Source organism: Balaenoptera physalus, assembly GCF_965194825.1.
Source record: "Balaenoptera physalus genome assembly, chromosome: 3".
Classification (NCBI taxonomy): Eukaryota; Metazoa; Chordata; class Mammalia; order Artiodactyla; family Balaenopteridae; genus Balaenoptera; species Balaenoptera physalus.
In genome coordinates, this window is record NC_138890.1 from 131,613,578 (window position 1) to 131,637,619 (window position 24,042).

Below are 24,042 nucleotides of genomic sequence, written 5' to 3' on the forward strand. Positions count from 1 at the left end.
TGTTATGGCTGGCTGCTTTCTCCATCACAGCCTCAAATGATCCGCTAAGAAAGTAAATGGAAATATTGATATCAAAAGCATAAAGCCGCTCTAACACTAAGGCTCTGGCCACGTGGACATGCCCTGAATTTGAATACCAATATCATCACTTGGTCAAATTCTTTTTTTTCTTCTGGTTTTATTGAGTTGTAATTGACATATAGCACTGTGATAGTTTAAGCATAATGGTTTGATTTACATACACCATGAAGTGGTTATCACAATAAGTTTAGTGAACATCCATCATCACACGCAGGTACAAAATTACAGAAATAGAAGGCAAAAAATTATTTTCTTGTAATGAGAACACTTAGGATTTAGTCTCTTAACAAGTTTCATATATAACATATAACAGTGTTAATTATGTTTATCATGTTGTACATTACATCCCTAGTATTATTTTATCTTATAAATGGAAGTTTGTTCCTTTTGACTGTCTTCATCCAATTCCCCCTCCCCTCGCCTCTGGCAACCACAAATCTGATCTCATTTTCTATGAGTTTGTTTGTTTCTGAAGTATAATTGACCTACAACCCTATGTTATTATCTATTACACAACATAGTGATTTGATATTTCTATGCATTTCAAACTAATCCCCACAATAAGCCTAGTTAGGCTATGCCCACGACATCAAATTCCTAAGGTAAAGTCCAAGTATTACTTAGTAAAATCCGATTCAAAAAAGTCTTAAAATTCAAACTCAAATCTCCCTTTGATGAGCTGAAAGTCTAAAGTCCAAAATTCTTAAGTTAATGTCCAAAAACCAACTTCAAAATTTCTTATTCTTTTCAGTTTTGTCAGAACCCCAGTGGTTTCCGAGTGATGGAGAAAAAACAAAGGAAGGCTTTTTGATTTGTCTCCTTAGGTTGTTGGTCAGTGAACGCTAGTTGTCCAGAACCCATGACTTGTAAACTTCAGTGCAAAGGGGAGAAATATTTTTGGCATTAGACATTGCTTTGTATTAGAAAATTTGTCTATGTACACCCTCCACTCTCTGAAAGTGGCTTTTGAGATACTGCTGTCTTCTTTCAGAGTCCAGAAATGTGCAATAGAAGCAGCCCTTCTAAGTCACCCCTTCTCATTTGACTTGCCTTTCTTCCCTATCCAGCATAATCAGAATCTCTTAATTTTTATTTCTTCTTTGAGCCCCATGTTCCTGTCTCCTCTCTGACCCTCCAACTCCCACCCTGTGTTGTATGAGGGTGGGACTTTGTCTAGTTTCCTTGCCTTTACTATCTCTTATAGAACAGGCATTTTCTATTCTTTGCTAAATACAGGTGGTGCTTCTTATCCGTGGGTTCTGCACCCGCAGATTCAACCATTCACAGGTCAAATTTGCGGTTAGCTGAATCCATGGAGACAGAAACCGCAGATATAGGATCCACTGTAAATGACCTGAGCATGTGGGGATTTTGGTATCCACGGGAGCTCCTGAAGCCAATCTCCTGCAGATACCGAGGGAAGACTGTATCTTTTTTGCATGCCTTCTTGCTGTGAAATTGCTTAGGTCTGAAAACCTGTCACCCGGAGGAGGTTCTCCCTTCTCCCCATATTTGTTGTTTTTGGAGAATCACATTGAACAGATTCCCGAACTAAGCTGTTGTTGATGCTTCTGAAGCGTGTGTCCCTGGGGCATAGAGACCAGCAACGTTTCTGCTGAGCACACCTCCAGATGCAATCCTTCTCTGCTTTTGGATATTCCAGACCTTGAGTAGCATTTTCTCTGCAGCCTCTTTTGCTGCAGTCCTGGCTTTGCCTCTAGTGTTTTATCTTCCCCTTCCCTGCTGCTCCTCTTCTTTGGGGAAGGTTCAACTGACCTCTAACTTTTGACTCTGTTTCTCAAGCTGGTTTCCTGCTTTCCCAAATTGTTTGCTGGAATTAAGAGCCTGCCTTCCTTTCACATCTTCTTTGCCTTCTGGCTCAGTCATTTGTTCTCAATTTGTGTCCTGTAATGAAAAATATCAAATCAACCGATGCATGGGTAAACATTCATTTAACTGTGTTGTGTCCAGCAGTAACAAGGAAGGGACTATTGATCCACCCCAAACAGAAGGGTGTCAGGTGCACTACGCTAAGTGCAAGAAACCAGACTTAAAAGGTGACATGCTGTGTGATTCCATTTATATGGAAATCTGGAGAGTTATTATATGGACATTCTGGAACTGTCAGAAACATCCTTATTTTTAAATAAATCTTATCAAACTTCTCCTGCTTGACTGAGGTAATCCCTCCTGGGAGATAGTCTCCCATCAGAATAGAAGGTAGCTCAGGCCTGACTGGTCTCAGTCTATACTCACCTTTCCTGGTTCTCCTTTCATCTTTGCAATACTTTCTTTCAGAATCTTAATTCTGCAGATTTCTTGGTCATGCTCCCTTGTTTTACAGGCAGTGGTCCAAGGACTGTAAACTTTTAATCAATCAAGTTGTGCTTTGAGTGTTTTATATGACTCTTTTTGGCCTTCCCACTCAAATCTGTCCAGAACCACTGAATAGAGTTTACAAAATCTTTACACAGCTCTCTTACTATGGATTGCCACCTAAAAACACCCTCATAGAAACACTCATAAAAATGTTTGACTCTCTGGGTACCCATGGTCCAATCAAGTTGGCACATAGGCTAATCATCATCACTAATATTCTGGAATCAGACAGTGGTGACGGTTGCACGCATTGTGAATATACTAAAAACCACTGAATTGTACACATTAAAATTAGGTTAAAATTGTGAATTTTATGTTATGTGATTTTTATCTCAATTTTAAAAAGTTAAAACCACAGGAAATACCACTACATATGTATGTATGTGTGTATATATATAAATATATACGTATATATATGTGCACATATATATTTAAAGAGACAGAGATACCCATGTATATAAACTTACATATATGCATAAGAATTGACAATACCCAGTGCTAGCAGAGATACAGAGTAAGTATAATTCTTGTACATTGCTGTTGGAAATGAAAAATGATACAGTCAATTTGGAAAACGTTTGGTAGTTTCTTAAAAAAATAACCATACACTTAACTTAAGACTCGGGTATTCCACTCCTAGGTAATTACCCAAGAGAAATGAAAACGTATATTCACATAAAAACAGTATGTGACTGTTGATAACATCCTTATTTTAGTCTCCCTACCTCCTACATGGAAACAACCCAACTGTGCCTCAGTGGATGAATGGATAAGCAGCCTGTGTTGTGCTGGGCAGTAACAAGGCAGGAACTATTGATGCACCCCAAACAGAAGGATGTCACATGCACTATGCCAGGTGCAAGAAGCCGAACTCAAAAGGCGACATACTGCGTGGTTCCACTTATAAGGAAATCTGGGGAATTATAATGTGGACATTCTGGAAGCGGCAGAACTATAGGGACGGAAAACAGAGCAGTGGTTTCCAGGTTCTAGGGGTAAGGATAGGGGTTGACTACAAAGAGGTGAGGGGGGATTTGGGGGCTAATGAAACTGTTCTATATCTTCACTGTGGTGATGGTTACACAACTCATGTATTTGTCAAAACTCCTAGATTTACATGGTAAAAAAAGTCTAAATTTTATTGTACGTAAATATCTTAATTTTTTAAAATGGGGGAAACGCATATACGTATCCTTGGTACAGCATCGGACATAGAGTCAGGGACTCAATAAATGTTAAACGTGATCTTTTATTTTTTAAAGGGTTAAATGATACGAACACCTAAAACAAAAGCTAAACTTTAATTTGTTGTAGGTTATTGAAACTTTTCCTGGCAGCCCTATTGAGATAATGAGAAATTCCCAAGGGTATTAAAACATAAAGTTGGGAATGGTTGATATAAAGTTTCCATGACCTTTGGACCTCCTTTATCTGGGGCAGGTATTTCATTTGCCCTTGATTTATGTTATGCCAGAAGGAGTCCGGCTCTTTTCAATTTGTATGGAAAGGAGGATGCTTAAAGGCGTTCGAGTCTCAAATCGTGGCTGACAGAATACTTAGAGTACCGATGTGAGGTAAAATGAAAAAGGTAAGCATAAAGTAATGAGTTTTCCCTAGAACTAGATCTATTCAGCTTAAAAGACTGCCCTTTATTCTGAGATCATGTCCTTTCTTCTTTTTTTGATACTCAAATGGCTTTTGTTTATGAAATAGTGGTTATGGTGGATAATTTTTTGATATTTTTCAAATGTTACAAGAAGAGTCTACCATGCTATTTCAGTCATTCTCTGTTCTCTCTCTGTCTCTTTGTTTCTTTGGCTGTCTGTCTCTCTCTCTCACATCTATCTTTACCAGTCAGTGAAATCCAAGAATCTGTCTGGTAAATACTGGTTAAGATCTGAGTTGAGCATGTTGAATGGGGGTCATGAACCTGGCCATGCCCGGCTGAACCCCCTGTGGCCATGGCTTTCCTTCTTCACCGTCCCCAGTCTCTGCCCAGGCTCTTGTGCCCAGCTGACTTCAACAAAGGCAGCAGCTTAATGCGTCTCAGAAATGTTTTGAAAATTTAGGAGGCATTTTCTAAGTTCCAAGGACTTGCTCAGAAATGTTGGATTGAAATGATCAAAATCTAGGCTTTGCAGGTCACATGTTTTGCCCCATGAAGGGTGGAATTCACACCTCTTTGGATACTTCGCTGTTTCACCCTGTCTGCCTGGAAAACAAACAAAACAGCCCTGGTTCCATCAAGGCTGGGTTTGGATCATGCCTTTCACCTTGCTCTCAAACAGGATCCCACTGTGATCACAAATTTTCATAGATGCTGCCACTCTCGGTTTGTAGACTTCACCTGCCGTGGAGAGGTCTTTCCACCGGCCTGTAAGAACATGTCTTTTAAAGGCATTCTCTGAGCTGAGTATCATTCCACTGTTAACTCTACTGAGAGTCATGTTTATTTTTGCAACCTGACTGAGATTTAACTAGGCTGCCATGCTGTGCGACAGGCTCCGGGAGCCCAGAGTCCAAACTCAGGGGTAGTAAACAACCCTCACTGACTGCCGTTGGCCAGCACTTTAGGATAAATCTAAATTTGTCTTGACAAATTACAGTACCTTATAATAGTTACACTCATTAACAGTTTATATGATTCTTTGCATATGTGGTTTTCTTTACAGATATTTTTATTAATCATTCCTTATAACAAGCCCATAAAACCAATTGTTCTTTTCCTGGGAGGCCATCATTTCTCTCCCTTTTCACATCTTCCCATCTCCCAGCCTTGGAGTGATAGTGTGAAATGAAAGTCTGGCCCCCTTGCCTCAAGGGGGGGCTAACGTTGTGGTGCAAACTCTGCATAGGGTCAGACTGAAGTTAGTCTCTGGCTGAAACCATATGTGGCTCCATTTTTTCCCTCCCTCTTCTGCTTCTCTCACCCCCGCTTATCCTGACAGCATCCCCCAATCAATAATTTGAACAAGAATCTCTGTCTCAGGCTCTGCTTCTAGGGAACCCTATCAAGACTGGCATGACCCCAAAGTCGCCACAGATGGTACAGATGTGGAAAAGTCCAGCTGCCTTTGAGATAATTTGTCAAGAGCACTCCCCACTAGGGATAGTCCATATTACGTGACAGCAAACCAACCCAGCCTTATCTTCTCTTTGAGGAGAAAGTGGGCCACTGCATTTCAGGTTATTTTCCCGAAAAGAGGGGAAGAAACATTGTTGAGATTCAATAAAGCATATGACACATCATAATGCTGGATACTCTGGGACTCAAAGGCATAAATGGTATTGAGGAGTGTATAAATTTCTTGTGGCTACTGGAACAAATTACCCCTAACTTGGTGGCATAAAATAAATTTATTCTCTCACAGTTTTGGAGTCCAGGTGTCCAAAACCAGTATCACTAGGTCGAAATCAAGGTATCAGCAGTAGGGCTATGTGCCCTCCGGAGCCTCCAGGGGAGAATCTGTTCCTTGCTTCTCCCAGCTCCTGGTGATAGCCAGCACTTCTTGGTCTGTGGCTGCATTACTCTAATCTCTGCCTCTGTGGTCACAGTGCCTTCTCTTCCGTCTGTGCCGTATCTCCCTCTGCCTCCCATTTATAAGGATATACGTGATTGCATTTAGGGCCCACCCTGATAGACCAGGATCATCTCCTCATCTCAGGATCCTTAACTTCATCTCATATGGAATGATCTTATTTCTGTGTAAAGTACCATTCACAGGTTCCAGGGATTAGAATATGGTGTCTTTGGGGCGACCATTTTTCTACCTAACACAAGGAGACAATTGCAGTTCTACTCTATATTCCTGTGTTCCTTGTAAACCGCTATCACCAAAGGTGAACCAAAAGCTTTTGCTTTACTTGTTTTATGCTTACCACAATATATACTACGGAGGATACAGAAAAGTGAAATCACAGTCTTGCTCTCAAGATCTTGCCACCTATTTCAGGAGAAGTACCCCATGCTCAAATTAACATAACTTATTACCACTGACACAGGAGTCTTTTTTTTTTTTTTTTTTTTTTACTAAATTTATCTATTTTATTTATTTATTCTCGGCTGTGTTGGGTCTTCGTTGCTGCGCGTGGGCTTTCTCTAGTTGCGGTGAGTGGGGGCTACTCTTCGTTGCAGTGCGCAGGCTTCTCATTGCGGTGGCTTCTCTTGTTGCAGAGCACGGGCTGTAGGCGCATGGGCTTCAATAGTTGAGGCACTCAGGCTCAGTAGTTGTAGCTAACAGGCTTAGTTGCTCCACGGCATGTGGGATCCTCCTGGACCAGGGCTCGAACCCGTGTCCCCTGCATTGGCAGGCGGATTCTTAACCACTACACCACCAGGGAAGCCCGACACTGGATTCTTGTAGGCCTTGTATTCCAAGAAGAGATAGAGAAAGCCAGTGGGCTGGAGTGGTGAAGGGAAGCTTTAGAGAGAGGTAAGACTTAAACCAAATCTTGACATTTTGTTGAAGTTGGCCAAGCAGAGGAGAAGAGGGTTGTCTTCATTCGTTCTGGCTGCTGTGACAAAACACCACAGACTGGGTGGCTTATAAACAACAAAAATTTATTTCTCACAGTCCTGGAGGCTTGAAAGTGCAAGATCATGACATCAGCATGGTAGGGTGAGGGTTATCTTTCAGATTGCAAGATTCTCATTATACCCTCACAAGGTTGAAGGGGCTAGGGAGCCCTGTGGGGTCTCTTTATTAGAGTACTAATCCCATTCACGAGGGCTCTACCCTCATAACCATCACATTGAGCATTAGGATTTCAACATGTGAATTTGGGGGAGACACAAATATTCAGACCATAGCAAGAGTTCAATTTATTTCCTCATTTGATTTTTACAATTGCCCTTGAGGGTTGTTTCTTTGAAACATTTTTTGGCCCAACTCATATTAAGAAATATATTTTATATTATGACTTAGTGTATAAAATGTACTTATGAAATAAAAGTTTCATAAGATAATATTTATTTTTAACACTTCCAATCAGTTCTGATTTAAAAAAAAAATTCTATTCTGTTCTATTCCATTCCATGTTATTTCATTAAAAAAATGCTGGTTGAGGCTCACTGGCTCACTAAATTAGATCATGACCACTAGAATGGATTGAGATACAGATATTTGAAAAATACCACTTCAATGCAAATACTCTCTATCATGATTTCTGACCATATTGGTTATTAGTTATCTATTGCTGTGCATGACAAACTATCCACAAACTTCCTAGCTTAGAACAATACCCATTTATGATCTCAGAGTTTCTGAGGGTCAGGAATCTAGGCATTGTTTAGCTAGGTGCTTCTACCTCAAGGTTCTCTCACAAGGCTGCAATCAAAGTGTTAGTCAGAGCTGTGGTGTCATCTGAAGACTTGACTGGGGAATAGAAGGATTCACTTCCAAACTCATTCATATGCTTGTTGGAAGGATTCAGTTCCTTGTGGACTTTGAGAGTCTCCATCATTTGCTTGCTGTTGGCTGGAGGCCTTCCTCAATTCATTTCCATGTGGACCTCTCCACAGGGCACCTAGCGACATGATAGCTGGCTTAATTAGAGTGAGTAAAAGAGAGAACAAGAAGGAGTGAGCAAGACACAATCACAATCTTTTCATAATGTAGTCTCAGAAGTGATATTCTACCACTTCTGCTGTATTCTCTTTGTTAGAAGTGAGCCACTAGGCCAAGCCCACACCTAAAGGGAGAGAATTATGCAGTGGAGGTGGGGAGTCACTGGAGACCATCTTATTGGCTGCCTACCACACTGGAAAATCTGGTATCAGCAAGAGAAGATATTAGTGGTCCTTGAGGGAATTGAGAATAATGTGAAGTCTAACTTGCTTAATCCTTTAGTGAGCCATCTTGACTTGTGATAGTATATCCAGAGTGTGACTGTTGTCTACAGGTATGACCTTGAGGAACAAAATACTGAAGAGTATGGCTTTAAGGCAAATAGGGAAGCAAGAGTATTGCCTTAATTTGACATTCAATGAAAATGAGCTGTGATGGATGACTTGCTCGTGCTCATATTGTGAGTTAGTGATAATACTGTAGTTACCACCCAGTTCTGGCTAGAGAGATTAGTAACTTGACCAAGGTTGCCCAGTTCTCCTGACTTGATAATTTATTAACTTGACCATGGTTACACAGTTAGATGTTAACACAATACTATACTCTCTTGTACCAGGCTAGAAGTTTGAATAAGAAGAACTGATGCTCTCTTTCATGTTAAATTAGCCAAATTTAGGAATTTTTTACTTTCTCTGAGGCAAGGAGGATAGTATAACTCTTATGGAGGAAGCAGACCCTTTTAATTTTTTCAGATTTTATCTCAAGAAGTAGGCATTCTTCTCTTCCACCTAACCGCAGTCCATTCTTCATTGGGAACAAGAAATTCTAGCAGTCTTTAGAAACTTGATAATGATTAAAGAAAAACATTGAGGAGTCTTAAGAACAGGATGCTATGTCACACAAAGTTAAGGTCTTGCTACCTTTTATTTATTTATTTGAGGGACTGAAAGATTGGCATTTGGGAGATACATTTCAAGTTCTTTCTTTTTTTATTTTTTTTATTTCAAGTTCTTAGACTCGTATTTCTCCTAGGGCTCCAAGTTATACCTATATAATGTTTTAGGAATGCTCAGATGATTAGCCAGTGAGGCACTGATAGACAGTTGGTCCTCTGAATCTGTGAGTTCTGCATCCACAGATTCAACCAACCACGGATTGAACAATTTACATAGCATTTTTATTGTATTTACAGCTATTTACACAGCATTTATATTGCATTAAGTTTATAAGTAATCTAGAGATGATTTAAAGTATGTGGGAGGGGAATTCCCTGGCGGTCCAGTGGTTAGGACTCCGCACTCTCACTGCTGAGGGTCCAGTTTCAATCCCTGGTCAGGGAACTAAAATCCCACAAGCCACATGGTGTGGCAAATATATATATATTTATATTTATATAAAGTATATGGGAGGATATGCATAGGTCATATGCAAATACTATGCTATTTATATAAGGGATTTGAGCGTCTGTGGATTTTGGTACCTACAGGGGTCCTGGAACAAATCCCCTGCAGACTGAGAGATGACTGTATCTATTTTATATATATACAATTTTCCAGTTTGTTGAATGCAGTCTAAATACTAGGAGGAAGGGGGTGACTTCCAGTAGCAAGAGGTGGTGAGAGATCTAGCAGGATGTAGAAGAGGATAAGTTTGAACACTCAAGGCCCTTTCTGTAGCATCACCCCAGGAGGGAACAGTAACACTGTTCTTCTTTACCCTGCTCTTGTTGCCGTGGTGATCTCTACACTCACAGCAGCCAGAGACAATTGTGCTGAGACTCATCTCCTCCAAGATCCTCTCCTCGTGATAAACCACTAGAGAGATTTCAATGACAATGCTCACCTATGATGCAGGCTGCATTCAAATGATGGCCTTAAAGACTTTGACTAGTGGGAGGAGTGGTCATGGAGTGACCCAAAAAAGGAATTTTGTAAAGAACTTTCTTCTGAACTAGGAATAACCTTGGGGTTTGAGAGAATTTTCTAACCTTTCATTCTGTCTTCACTGTAATCATACCTCCGAGGTTCTGAAAAGAAATCTGCCCTGAGCTTCCACTTTGGGGATGGATTAAGTGGGAAAGAGGGTTGAGGCACGAACTTAAATGAATATTTCTTTCTTTTCCTGTTTCTCAGAATTTTAACCAGAGATGGTGGGGAAAGGAAGATGGAGATGGTGTTTTTTATCTGAGAGATCTTTCCTCTCTCCGGATGCTAAGATATAGCAAAATAGAATAAAATTGATCTGTGAGTTCAAAAAAGGAGACTGAGAAGGCCAAAGGAGGATTTGGATACCTTGAAATTAATGATGAAAATTATTTAAAATATAATGAAAATATTTTCGAATGATTAAAAAATTAATAATATACACTTATCTTTTGATTCTTTGTTTTCAATAACTGCTGATCATTTTTAGCAAGGGGTCTCTGGAATGCAAGGGTCTTGCCTGACAGAGATATTGGTAGAACTTCTACTCATGAACAAGTTCTTGAAACTACTCGAGTTTTCCATTCAGGGCCTGTATCCCTGTCTGTTTTCTTTCTTCTCTCCCTCCAGTCTTCTCTTCCTGTCTTCCTGTGTTCTAGTTGGTTAAGCATTTGATCTCTTTGGTTAACATGCACTGGGGAGTGGAGACTCACGTGCTGCCAATGGGAATCTCAGCTGATAGCTGGGTCTTAAGGAAACTCAGGAAGAGTTGACTCATCAGGCTCCACAGAGAGAGCAAGAGGCTGGGAAAGCCTGGCCTCACAAAGCCCAGGAGGGGTCAGGACGGCTGTTTGGAACGCCAGCCCCCTTCACACACACACATTTCCAAACACACCAGCAGCAGGACTCAACGTCTCTTGGCCCGGTGCTCTGCCTTTCCTGTGGTTCTGCTACACTCAGCTTCTGCTTGTCTTGGCATCTTCTTGCATTTTTCCTCACGGCTGATTCTCTCCACATTTTCCACTTCCAATTCTGAGGAAAGGTCTGGCTGGCCACCTAACTGTCATCATGTCTCTTTTCACAGAGCTCTTTGTGCAAGATCACATCATGGGTCCCAGGCCCATGGGAATTGGTAGTTTTTGTGCCAGAGCAGATCACGTAGCCTGAACATTGCCAACCCTACTGGAATTATTGCTTGGGAGCCCCTTTCCCCAGTGAGGCAGTTTTTCTCAATGGGACTAGGAGGTCTCACACAGTGACTGTCTGCCAGGAACACTCTTTTCCACTAAAACACCCATGGCTTCAACAACATCTTGTCCCACATGTTTTAATCTGACTTAAGAATGACTGCTCATTTACTTTGTAATACTGCCTTGAAGGAAATTTGCAGGTGGGCTAGGCAAGACCTTCTTTCTTTACTCACAAAGGAATGCCATTACAGGTAAGAGTACACCAGTGAGATTTTAGAATGTGTAGATGAAACCTCCTCTAATCTTGCTTTAGATTGCCCATGACATTCTGCTAACCTCTTCCTTGGTGTGTGAGTGGACATTGAACAGGAGACTGGAGCTCATGCATGGACACTGCCACCATCTGTCCAGTCCATCAGATCAGCCAAACCATCCATCTAAAATGGATTAAATGATAATGACCTCAGACTGTGGATTAATCTGTTTCCCTACCAGTGTTTCTCATTCTGGATCAATTGGCTCTCATCTTCCTTGCACCACGTGGCCAAGAGTCAGCGCAACGTGGAAGATGCAGACACGGAAGGCTGGGCGGCGCAAAGGTGGGTCATACATGGCTGGCTTGGGTTTTGTTTCTCTATTTCTTCGTGCCTGACTGCTTACATGTCTTGTTTGGGGTCGGGAAGGATACCATTTGGGAATACATGCTTTCCTTTTGAAAAGGACTGATATGGGTAATGTTTGAACAGTCAGCCATTTCAGGAGGTTTACCAGAGTTTCCTCCTTGACCTAGTTTCCAAGTCTGCTGCTGTGTTTCCTATTTCAGCCCTTAAGATTGAGGTTGCTATGAAATGCCTTCACTTCAGTTTGCTCCAGAGGCCAATGCTCCAGCATCTGGTCCACAGCAAGTGACAGAAAGTCACTAAATTGCTCAAGGTGTCCTCAGTGTAACCAATAGCCCACCTCCCACTAAGGCAACCAGCTTGGAGCCCTGCGTTCTAAATGTGAGCTCATCTTTATACAGTGAGAGAGAGAATGAATTTCTGTGAACCTGCATTCTACACCTCTATTTATACATCCACATGTTTTCTGCTTCCCTTTAAGATAACAAAAATCTGTAACTGAAACCACAAATTGCGTAAATGACCTCGTTTAATCTGCTTACTTCTTCCTCTTCAAGATTGTATTTAAAGAGTTAAAAAAAAAAAAAAAGGGACAGGAGGATATGCAGGTGTAAATTTCAGATTTGCTGTTGAAAATGCAAAACAGTGAAAAACTACCTGGGCAGAGAACTTACTGAGCATAACAAATGATGGCGAAATGCCTGAGGTTGTCTTATGAATCATTTTATATTGATTCATGTTTTTGAGTTCTGGTTTAAAATTCACCGTCAATGTCTTACGTGGGAGCTTCTTACAATGCAGAATCTCAGGTCCCAGCTCACAGCTGCTGAGTCCAAATCTGCGTCTTCACAAGTTCCCCAGGTGATTCTCAGGCACTTTAAAGTTGGAGAAGCACTGGCCTAAATACTTTGTTGGTTGTTGTCATGACAACCTGGTCACTTCGATTCCAGTTGAATTGTTTTATTTTTAATCCAGCCCAATTGCTCCCTGCTCAGTGGTCTGCAAGTCTTCCCCATTGCCTGGCAAACTGAGCTCAATTGTTCGGGGGGGCGTAAAGGCTGGGCACAATATCTACAACCTACATTTCTAGCCTCGCTTCTTCTTAGTCCCCCCTACACACATGTATCTCCATTCACATTAGGACACTTCGCTCATCATGCAAAGGTGTGTGACTTGACATTTCTTATGCTGTTCTTTCTGCCTGATGCACCCTCTTTTCCTTTCCTCCCTGTATGCTGAGATCCTGTCAGGTCTACAAGACCATATCAAATGGTCTATCCTTTGAGAAGCCTTTCCACAAACGGACAGGATTCCTCTGTCTTTTTACTCCTGTAGCACTCAGTTTATAGCTCTTTTATGGTGTTCTTCTGAGGATGGTTCATTTTACTCCCAGAGTGTTCATCTGAGCTTCTCCTACCTCTCCCAGCCCTACTCCGTATTGTAAGCTCTTTGAAACAGTGGCCACATCTTAACTCATAATTGTCCTCCCAAAGTCATGGCCTCAGTACCTTGCACATAGTGGACAGTCAGTAAATTAAATTCCTAGGCAATATAATTGGTGAATACAAAATCATCATATGGTAGGCTTCACATATAGGGTGGTGCTGTACACATCAGGAGCAGGATTTTTAGTGGAAGAAGAACACGCTCTTGCTCAGTTCTCTTTTTGAGTACTTGCTTCAGTGGCAAAGGACAAGAATGAACTCTTTGGCCTTAGAACATTGTGAAGCAAATTGGTCCCAGGATGCATTGAATCTGTGGTTTGCCCACATTCATGTGGGGTACCCACCAGGATGACGAGCTCGAGGTGTGAATCTTGGTTCTTTGACTTCCTAGATTTATCCCCTTGAGCAGGTAATTTGAGCTCTCTAAGCCTCAATGTTTCACATAATTAAATGAGACACAAGACATTTATCACTGTGCCTGGCACACAGAAAGCACTTAATAAACAGTAACTATTTTGATAATTTCAAAGATAATGATGAGAATTGTGATGAAATTAATAGGACCATCTTTTTTATTATTCTAAGAAAACATTTAAACAACCAGATCTTCAGATGATATCTAACCTGGAGTGTTCAGTGCTGGTCTTCTATGGCAGACAGTAGTGGACAGATCAGAGCCCACACGAGACACTTCTCATTTGTCATTGGACAGTGTTATCTCCAAATGATAAAGTGCTATTAACTCAATCATGGAAAAATAGTATTTTCCTCTCTTTTTCTCTCACACCATTTAAAAAATTTCTCTGCATAATTTATTATTTTTAAATCAAATCCTACACAGAATAGCACCTATAGTTTCTAGCAACTTTAAAGTAAGAATAATCCATGTGGAATAAAGTAAATAAAGAAAATTTGTTATCATCCTGTACACTGACAAGTAACGAAGGTAGAGGGGAAAAATAATTAGATCATGACATTATCAACATCTCCGTTTTCCATTTGTGATATTGCCATGATGATGGAGGAACCAGTTAGTGGAACAAAATCTTTTCCTTCTTTGGCTTATTTTGTCACCTGTCATATTGGAAAAAGTAGCATATTGATAGCTCAACAGATTTTTTTTGCTTTTTGTTTTTAAATTGTGAGAATGGGTACCATTATTTTTTTTTAATTATTTATTTATTTATTTATTTATTTATGGCTGTGTTGGGTCTTCGTTTCTGTGCAAGGGCTTTCTCTAGTTGCGGCAGGCGGGGGCCACTCTTCATCACGGTGCACGGGCCTCTCACTGTCGCGGCCTCTGTTGTTGCGGAGCACAGGCTCCAGACACGCAGGCTCAGCAATTGTGGCTCACGGGCCTAGTTGCTCCGCAGCATGTGGGATCTTCCCAGACCAGGGCTCGAACCCGTGTCCCCTGCATTGGCAGGCAGACTCTCAACCACCGCACCACCAGGGAAGCCCATAGCTCAACAGTTTTAACATAGAAATCTTGATTAAGTTGATGGATTTCTGCTTTCTTGAAACATCCATCATTGACTAGCTCTTCCTTTTCTGGCATTGCAATTTTCAAAATAATTTTCCTTTCCTTTCCATCCTCCAACTTTGCTCATTCTCTTTGGCCTCAGATTTTTGTTAAACGAAATCATATTCTCATCTTTCATACTTGTTACTTTCTTATTAAATTTCCAACTATTTCAGTGCATTATTTAATATTTCCCATGACATCAATGACTCCACTGCCCTTTGGACTTTCTTCAATTTGTTTCTTATGTTAAAGTATGTGAAACTGAAAGGAGGATTCCAGACATTTTTTTTACTAGCAGTTCTCATTAAGAAGGGTCTCAGATGATCACTATCATTGGAGAGGCCTAGAAATTTGTAGGAAAAAATGAAGCCAGTGGGATCGTACTGAGTCAAATAGAAAGGATTAGAAAATTCTGTGGGCTGTAGAGACCTATTTTTTTCCCCTGCCTACTATCCTGTTCTTCCTTTGATAGCAGCATCTCATTTTCCTTTGGGAGGTGCTCCTCTCCCACTCTTAGACCAGATGATCAGGTCGGGCCGACCTCATCCCCTCTTGAGAGGCTGGCACATGGCCCAGACCTGGTCAATAAGGTCCCCGGCCAGAACTTTCTCTGGATTCAGTGTGAAAGGCATTTTTCCAGCTAAGGTGGCGAAGTAGGTGAGATGTAAGCTGGACCTGCTATTGCCTGTCTTTGTCACCAGGGCAGAGCTCACCTTTGGATGAAGCCACGGAGAGAGAAGCAAAGCTGAGATGAAGTGAGAGTGACTAAGGACCCACTAGGCTCAAAATCAGAGCTTTTGGTTACATGAGCTATTGAAGCTCCTAGCTTAAGCCAGCCTGGGTTGTGTTTCTGTTACTGTGAGCTGAATTAGTCTGATACAAGTAGCCTTGATTCATTCTTAGCTATCTGTGGCATGGAACGTTAAGGAGGAAATAGAGTGCTTCTGAATTTCCGTGTGGGTTTTATCACGTAAGGACCTAGGAGAATCTGGCTTTACCCTGTCTACATAGACTTGGAGGCAGCTGAGCACAGTGGTGAGAGCAAGAGCTTTGGGAACAAAAAATACTTGGCTTCAGATTCTACTCTTGCAGCTCTGTGGCCTTGGGCTCTTTGCTTAAGCTCTTTGACCCCCAGTAGGATAGCATGTGGACAAGCCTGGGGGGTGGGGGTGTGCAGGGTGACATTTTGGGAGGGTGTGAAAGGAAACTCAGTGTCTCATGATGGTAAAGCACCTGCAGCCTCGCAGGACAGGAGCAGCCGTTGTGGCGACCTCACCTCAGCGTCCTGTGTACAATCCTGGGTCTCATCCGCTGTGTGCTCTGTAGAAACCCATGACTTTGTAAACCAAGTACCTGAATTCAGCCATGTCACTGCCATTTTTAAAATCCCTCAATAGCTACTCATTGTCCAGTCTTCTGAACTTATACATAAAAAAGCTCTTCCCAATCTGACCCAGAAAGCCCACAGATGGCCGCTGAAAGATAGATGGTACTTGGTGCAAATTGCATAAAGGTATGCAGAGAGAGGTTGAGTTACAAAAAGGCCCTTTCCTGGGTGGATGCAGGAACGTGATGTGGTGTGCAAACAGCACAACCTTCTACGGGAGGGCCTGCCTCACCTCCACCTGGCACTTTTGCCTCTTTTCTTAGGCAGGGTAGCACCATCCTACCTTCTGGCCATAGAGAATTTCTTCCACCTCTTTAAAGGCCTAGCAGCTTTCCTCCCTCTGGCCCTGTTATCAAAAATCTGTTTTCTCAGTCTGGAAGCTTTCTCACTTCCTTGATACCTGGAGAACACCTACCTTTGAGGCAGGTGTGAGCAATTCTCCCAGAAGCCTTCCCTGATCACATCTAGGCTAAGGGTGACCTTAGTATCCCATACTTAGCCCTTCCATGACACGTGTCAAATGTTATTTTTATTATGATTGCTTGTTGAATTGTCTGACTTCAGAGCATTGGGTCTTAGTGCTTGAAGGCATCACAGTCACTTAGGGATCCCATTTAAAGTGTAAAATTTCGGGGATCCAATCCCAGAGATTCTCCTCCAGTTACTCTGGGCACTGGGATTCGATCTTTTTAAGGTAGGTTTAGGGTGTAAGTACTGAGCCCAAACTTCCAGATTTAAGTCATGGCTCTGTTGTTCCCTAATGGTGTGACCTTTGGCAAAGTAATTCACTTTTTTGTCTCAGTTTTCTAGTCTGTAAAATGGGGATAATAATAATAGGTCAAATATAGTGTTGGTCTGAGAATGAAATTACACTACATGTAAAGCACTTAGTTTAGTGGCTGGCCATACCATGCCCTTAACACATGGTAGCTGTTACTGCTAGTGATGATTCTGAGGCAGATGTTCACCAGACCACACCTTGAGAGGTACCACATTAGGTGCTGAGCATTCCAAGGTCAGCAAGGAGGTCTGTCTTGCTCACGTGAGCCCCCAGAACTGAGCACTGTGCCTGGCACATAGTAGTCACTCAAACAACCCTCTTTTGCTTTTTTGAGTAGTTGGTATCCACACCAGTCATTTGGCACCTTTCCTTATATTAGTGTGTATTATATATTACCTGCACTGCTTTCTGGCCTTTACTTTGTCTATCGTCCAAATCAGAGGTATCCCAAGGGCAGAGGGTGTGTCTGACACCCCTTGTATTTCCACCCAGCAGGACTTTCCCACGTTTCTTCATGGAAACAGAGCTGAGCCCATCACCCTGCTTGCAGTCATCACACATCTGAGCCTTCTGGAGGGCAGAAGCCTGCAGCACCCAGCATGGTTCCCCATATCATGTGGAACATTCAATTCTCTATCCTTTTCCTCTCCCACACGTCAGGAGACAGATATACTACATTAACCTTAGTAACATGAATCCTTACTGCAGCGATCTTCCAAGGTGGGTGGTGGCAGTGGTATACTGTTAAATGTTCAAAAATAAGCTCTTTGGAGTCAGGGATGGGGAGACCCCTGGCTTATTGTGGTTACCAATTTCCATGGTATAAATATTTCCACCATGCCTGATTTCAAGCTACCAATGAGATGCAGCTGGATGTAGAGTTGGAAAGAAATGTGTACAACCTGCTCCTGTGAGCTGGTCAGATGTGTGATGACTCCAGCACATCATTAGTCCGTGGGTAAGTAGGTGTTATAATTTCTGGAGGGGTGGAAAACCTATATATTGTGCCACTGAAAGGCTCCCCAGAAGATTCTGAGAAGTTCCTTTAAGGGGGAGCTCTGCCCTCCTTTTCTATCACCCAGAATTACCTTTGTAGATAAACATCAAATTCAGGAAGCTGCTGGGATTTGGGGGAGGGGTATAAGGAACGTGGATGCTGATTTTTCAAGTTTTGTCCAGGTACTCTGGGTCAGGGGCAAGGATATTAAGAGAAGCTCGGGTGTTAGAGTATATGTTTAGCAGTAATGCTCCTGATGATGTTAACTGCAACCATTGTAACAAGTGTTCCTCCTCCTGTTGCTGGTACTGAGAATTTCTTTCTCAGATGAGTTTTCAGAAATTGGAGAGTTTCATTGTTAGGTGGTTTCACATTTTATCTGTGTTTATTGATGAATGCATGAATCAAACTACCCAGAATTTTTTTCTACTGCCTTCCAGCGCAAACTCTCTATTGTAGCTGGTCTGGGATTTTCATTGTTTTTCAAAGCCCACGCTCACTCTTGCTTCTATACCTTTGCATTTTCCTGTTGTCCTTCTTGTTGGTACTACTCTTCCTCCCATGGTGGAGCCTAGGGCATGGGAGATGAGGAAAGGAACTGGACGTAAATGTACCCTCTCTTCTTGGCTAGATCAGAGTCAGGAAGAACTGTGTATGTGTGTGCGGGTGGGTTTGTGTGTTTAGAGTCTGTTATGTAATAATGGCTAAGAATCGTTGAGTCTTTACTACATATCAGGTACCATGAAAATGCGTTAGTTCATTTCATCCTCAGAACAACTCTGTGAGGTAGGTACTGTTATTATCCCTTTTATAGAGGAGGAAATGGAGGCGTAGGAAGCAAAGCAAATTGCTCAGATCACACAGGTGGTTGATGGGAGAGCTGGGATTTGAACCTAGGCCTGGGCTAGATACATAGGACTGTGAAGGGCTCCACTAGGTTCTCACCCCAAGCTGTGGATTGGGTGGCGGTTGGGCGGGAGCAGTGTGGTGGTTACCACACTGCTTACCTTGCATTCTTTCATCCACCTTTACCTAATCCCATAGGATGGGACCGTGTACGCCAGTAACTATGATGTCTTTTAAGAAGGCATTGGCTATTAGTTGTCCTCATCCAGCGAGACAGTAGCAATCTTTCCCTGAGAACTCCCCCACAGCTTAGTCAAGAGGGGCACGCTAAGAGGGGCAGAGAGCTCTGGCTCTCCTCCAATATTCTTTCTTCCCTTCTCTACATAGAAACAGAGGTTCTAGCTGGGTAAATGCCAGTGATGGCCATAATTCCCAGGTTCCTTAGCAGCTTGATGTGGCCAGTTGACTGCTTTCTGGCAAACTGGATAGGAGAGAGAGTGAAACATCCAATGTCGAGGTTACGGCCCTAAAAGGAAGAGTGTACCTTCACTTCCCATTTCCTTCTTCTTCTTGGACAGGATGGTGGCAGCCATGAGTCCCATTGAAGCCTGGAATCCTGACAACTTTGAGGAGCAGAGTTTTACTATCAGCTTGGATTTTTATGGGAAAGAAACTATGAAGTATTTAAACCACTTTTGTTTTCGCTCTCTGTTATATTACCTCAATCTAACTAAGGCAGGAAGAGATGGTCAACATTTGTAAATCACAGCAATTACTTCCACTTCCTTACAAAAATCTTATTTTCTGCTTACATAGGCCCTTTCATGCTCCTGTTACCAAAGAGGACTCATACCCTCTCCTGTCCCCATGGAGAGTGTCCTTCTTCCAATTCTCCGTATCGTCCACTTCCCAGAGCCCCACTCCCTTCATGTCTCTCGCTGAGGCCAAGCCCACATATATTAAGGAGATGAGGAGTGAGCTGGGATTCAGGCAAAGTCTGGGGATGATGCTGAGAGTAAGACAGGGGATAGGAAGAAAGTCAAACGGTGAGGCAGTGAATCAAGTATCTGCTTCCAGGGAGGAACCAGGGAACAGGAAGAAATGGAGGTCAGTACAAAAATGAGTTCAAAAGTCAGGCAGGTACGTAAGACCAGAGGACAAAGAAGAATTCGGAGGTTAAAATACAGCCGTGGGTGAAAGTCCGATGTGCATTTGGGAGAGGAAAAATAGACACATCCAAAAAAAAAAAAGCAAGGAACCTTTGGAAGTTAGGTGAACCTGCCTCAGATAAAAAGACTCTTAGAGCTTGCCTGCTGTCGCAGGAACTCAGGGCTGACTCAGGCTGAGATCCACGGAGAGCCCGGGGTAGCAGCTCACAGTTCCTGACTGGCCTCCTGGCCTTGTTCACGCAAGGCTCAAGGCATGCATGAGCCTTTCTCATCTAGTAGACACTGTGGTGGCGTGGTGCATCCTATGGGCTGGCTCAGTCAATAGCCCTTCCAACCTCTTGTCCCTTCTCCACATTAGAGTCAGGAGAGTTAAAGGGTCCTTGAAGCCTGGTTATAGATGTAGCCTCAGTTCTGCTGCGCAGATGCAGCCCTATGCTGCCGGGAAGGAGGATGTGACCTGTGTGCTTAGCTCTCCTTGCAAGCATGGTGGCCGAGGTATGTTCCCCAGGCATCTCTAGCAGACTTTGCGCTCTCTGGTCCCTCGTGTCATTGGTGCTGAGTGGCAGACGGTCATACCACTGATTTCCAACAGAACAGTCCTTGGGTGGTTGGTTACTTCCTCTGGCTGCCGCTTAGCCTCTAATCCTGGCTTACTGGTCCTGCAAGAGATTCTATAAGCCACCTAAGAAATGTCTTTTTGCTTAAAATAGTAGGAGTGGGTTGTTTGCAAATTAAGTGTTCTGGTGGCTACATGCATATTGTTTTACATTGTCTTTAGATCTTTTATATCTATCGCTATATCTTGCCTCCACAGCTATAGCATAAGCAACTTGTAGATAGGGAACATGTTTTATTCCTTTATTTACTCATTTTTTGTTCCTTCCATAGTGCTGAGTACATAGTAAAAGCTCAAAAAGTACTTTTTTTTAACTTGAAATGTGGCTCTTTTTGAGGAAGGAAATATGAACTATTCAGTGATCTCTGTGGGAGATGCATAAAATGAGCCATTGTTGTGCAAGAAGAAAATATTAGAATAGAAACTTAAAATTTCATATGAACATAATTTTTTATCATTTTACTAATATTTAATATAGATTGATAATAGTACATATACATGGACAAACACATGTGGGTGTGCACTGCCAAAAAGTTGTTACTTATATGAGTGAGAAATTTTTAAAAATATTGGAGGCCCTTGGACTAAGTGACCCCTCACGATGCTTTCCAGTGACTTTTTTAAAAAACCACTCAGATTTCTCATCAGAGCCAAGAGACGGGCAGAGAGCTTAGTAGAGTGCCATCTGGTGGTGAGTCCTTCAACCTGCAGGGTCGATCCCATTGTTCCTCCAGCAAGCTCTGTCTTGGCTGGCCTGCAGGCATAGGGGACAGTTGGTAGGAAGGAGAGAGTGAAACTCATCTGGCCCGAAGGAAGCGAAAGGGTGGAGAAGGCATAGAAGCACAGGACAGAGGACACAGAGCAGAGGGAGACAGGTGGGTACAGACAGAGACTAAAATAAAAATCTGTACTTAAAAGACACAATGTGACTAAGACAGAAACATGTTGCAAAAAGGATCGATCGTGCCTCCGGGGGTCTACTTATCCACGTTCATCATCAAAAACCAAAAGGCCAGGATGGAGGGCGCCTGAGCGCTCCTCTCTCCCTGGGGCCAGGTGTCATCTCAGAGCAAAGAGAGCTGCAGGCTAAACTTTACTTCCCCGAGGGAGAAATTATCTTTCAAAAACAAACACGTGGTACCTAACCACAAAGGGCAGAGCCTGAAATTCTCTCCTCTACCAGATGAATGACGTCATGTTTCCTGCTCTGGATCCTTGTTCTCCTTGACTAACCGCCCCTCTGGGGGAGTTCTGGTCATAAGCACGTTAGAACAGACACTGCGTTTTTCTTGGGCATCACAAGGTCACTGGCTGTAGCGTCAGAGGAGGCTGCTCCTTGGGAAAATGGAAGCAAACAATGACAATTATGCTTCCCAACAGATGCCCGTGTCCTTAATCTGCCCGCCGTGGAGTGAAACGGCAAAGGAGACATTTGAATCATCCCGGGACGAGGTGTCAGGACTGTCCAGTTTTGAGGAGGAGGCACTGGGGAACAGGGAGCTGATGTCTTCTCACCACAAGTGTCCCCTCTCTTTTATGCACAGAGGGATAAAATAAATCAAGAGGAACAAGCAAAGGAACGCAGGCAGGGGAAGGAGGGAAATGATGCCTGAGAGAGGGAGGGAGGTTGGGAGGGAGGGGATGGAGGGAACCGCACAGCGGGAGTTCCCTGTTCTTCTAGGCAGAGAATTTCATCAGGATAGCACGTAGGGGTGAGGAGGGGGGAGAGGGCTGCAAGGAGGGCCCAGCAGAAACAGTCACCTTCAGAACAAAGAGAGAACAAAGATCTTGGGATCTCAGGCTTCCGTGACCGCGCTGTGGGAGTTTGCAGGAAAGCGGAGGCTGCGCGTTGGCAGTTTGGTCTAAAAAAAGGAGAAGGAGCTGGTCAGGAGCAGATGCTGGGGGTTTCCTAGCTGGAGTGTCACAGGGAAGATTCTTCAGTGACTCAACTTATGGGAGTCACTGAAGGAGGTGGGTTAAAGCTGCATTAAATGTGCAGCAGAGCCTCCTATGTGCCGCGTGAGGGAGCGTCCCCGGCTCTGCTGAGAGTGGGCAGAAGGCAGGACAGGGTCAAGGTGACCTCAAGGGTCTGCTCACTGAGCTTTACCGTGGTCAATGGAAGACAGTGGTGTGGGGAAAGGGGTTCGGGGGACCACTTCCCCTGTCCTTAGGTTCATGACCCTATATGTGTCTCATATCTTCTCGAGCCTTATTTCTTTATCTGCAAAGTAGGTAGACTCGTCCTTGTTTAATCATTCATTCGTTCCTGATAGAGTTATTGAGCAGCAAAGAAATGCCCACAACTCTGCTCCGTGCTAGGACTGTAAAATGAATCAGCCTTGCCCTGCATCCAGGGCTTACCCAGCCCCAGGCACTTTATCTATTTATTTTTTACATGGAAATTTTTATTTTATTTTTTTTATTGAAGTATAGTTGATTTACAATGTTGTGTTAGTTTCAGGTGTACAGCAAAGTGGTTCAGTTATGTATATGTGTGTGTGTATATACTATTATTTATATTATTTTTTAGATTCCCTTCCTTTATAGGTTATTACAAAGTATTACAAAGTATTGAGTATAGTTCCCTATGCTATGCAGTAGGTCCTTGTTGGTTACTTGTTTTATGTATAGTAGTGTGTGTCTGTTAATTACAAACTCCTAATTTATCCTTCCCTCCCTTTCCCCTTTGGTAACCATAAGTTTGTTTTCTATGTCTGTGGGTCTATTTCTATTTTATATATAATTTCATTTGTGTGTTTTTTTTCTAGATTCCACATATAAGCAATATCATATGATATTTGCCTTTCTCTGTCTGACTTAGTTCACTTAGTGTGATAATCTCTAGGTCCATCCATGTTGCTGCAAATGGCATTATTTCATTCTTTTTTTGTGGTGAATGATATTCCATTGTATGTATATACATCTTCTGTATCCATTCTTCTATTGATGGACACTTAAGTTGCTTACATATCTTGGCTATTGTAAATAGTGCTGCAGTAGTGAACATTGGGGTGCATGTATCTTTTAAAATTATGGTTTTCTCCAGATATATGCACGGGAATGGGATTGCAGGAGCATATGGTAGCTTTATTTTTAGTTGTTTAAGGAACTTCCTTAAATGTATCAACTCACTACCACTACCCTCAGAGGGCAATGCTTTCATTATCTCCATTTTACAAGTGAAGAAGCTGAGCACAGATTAAATACCACACCAAGGGTACACAGCAGCCAGGAATTGGAGAGTCTGAATTTGAACCCAGGCAACCAGCACCAGAGGCCAAGTTCCCACCCTCTGCTCTGCTTCAGGGTAACCACAGGCTTGTCGTTTTGTCTGGAAGATGGAGGAGCTTGACTGCATATTCTCCAAGGTTGCTTCCATGCCTAGGTTTAAGGAGCCAACCATGCGGTATCTCAGGGTTAGAAAGAACTGCCTGCAGCCGGGCTTACTCCACGCGCCCTTGTTCCACGCAGAATGTGGGAGCAGATACCCTCCCCAGTTCCCCACCACTCCCCAGGC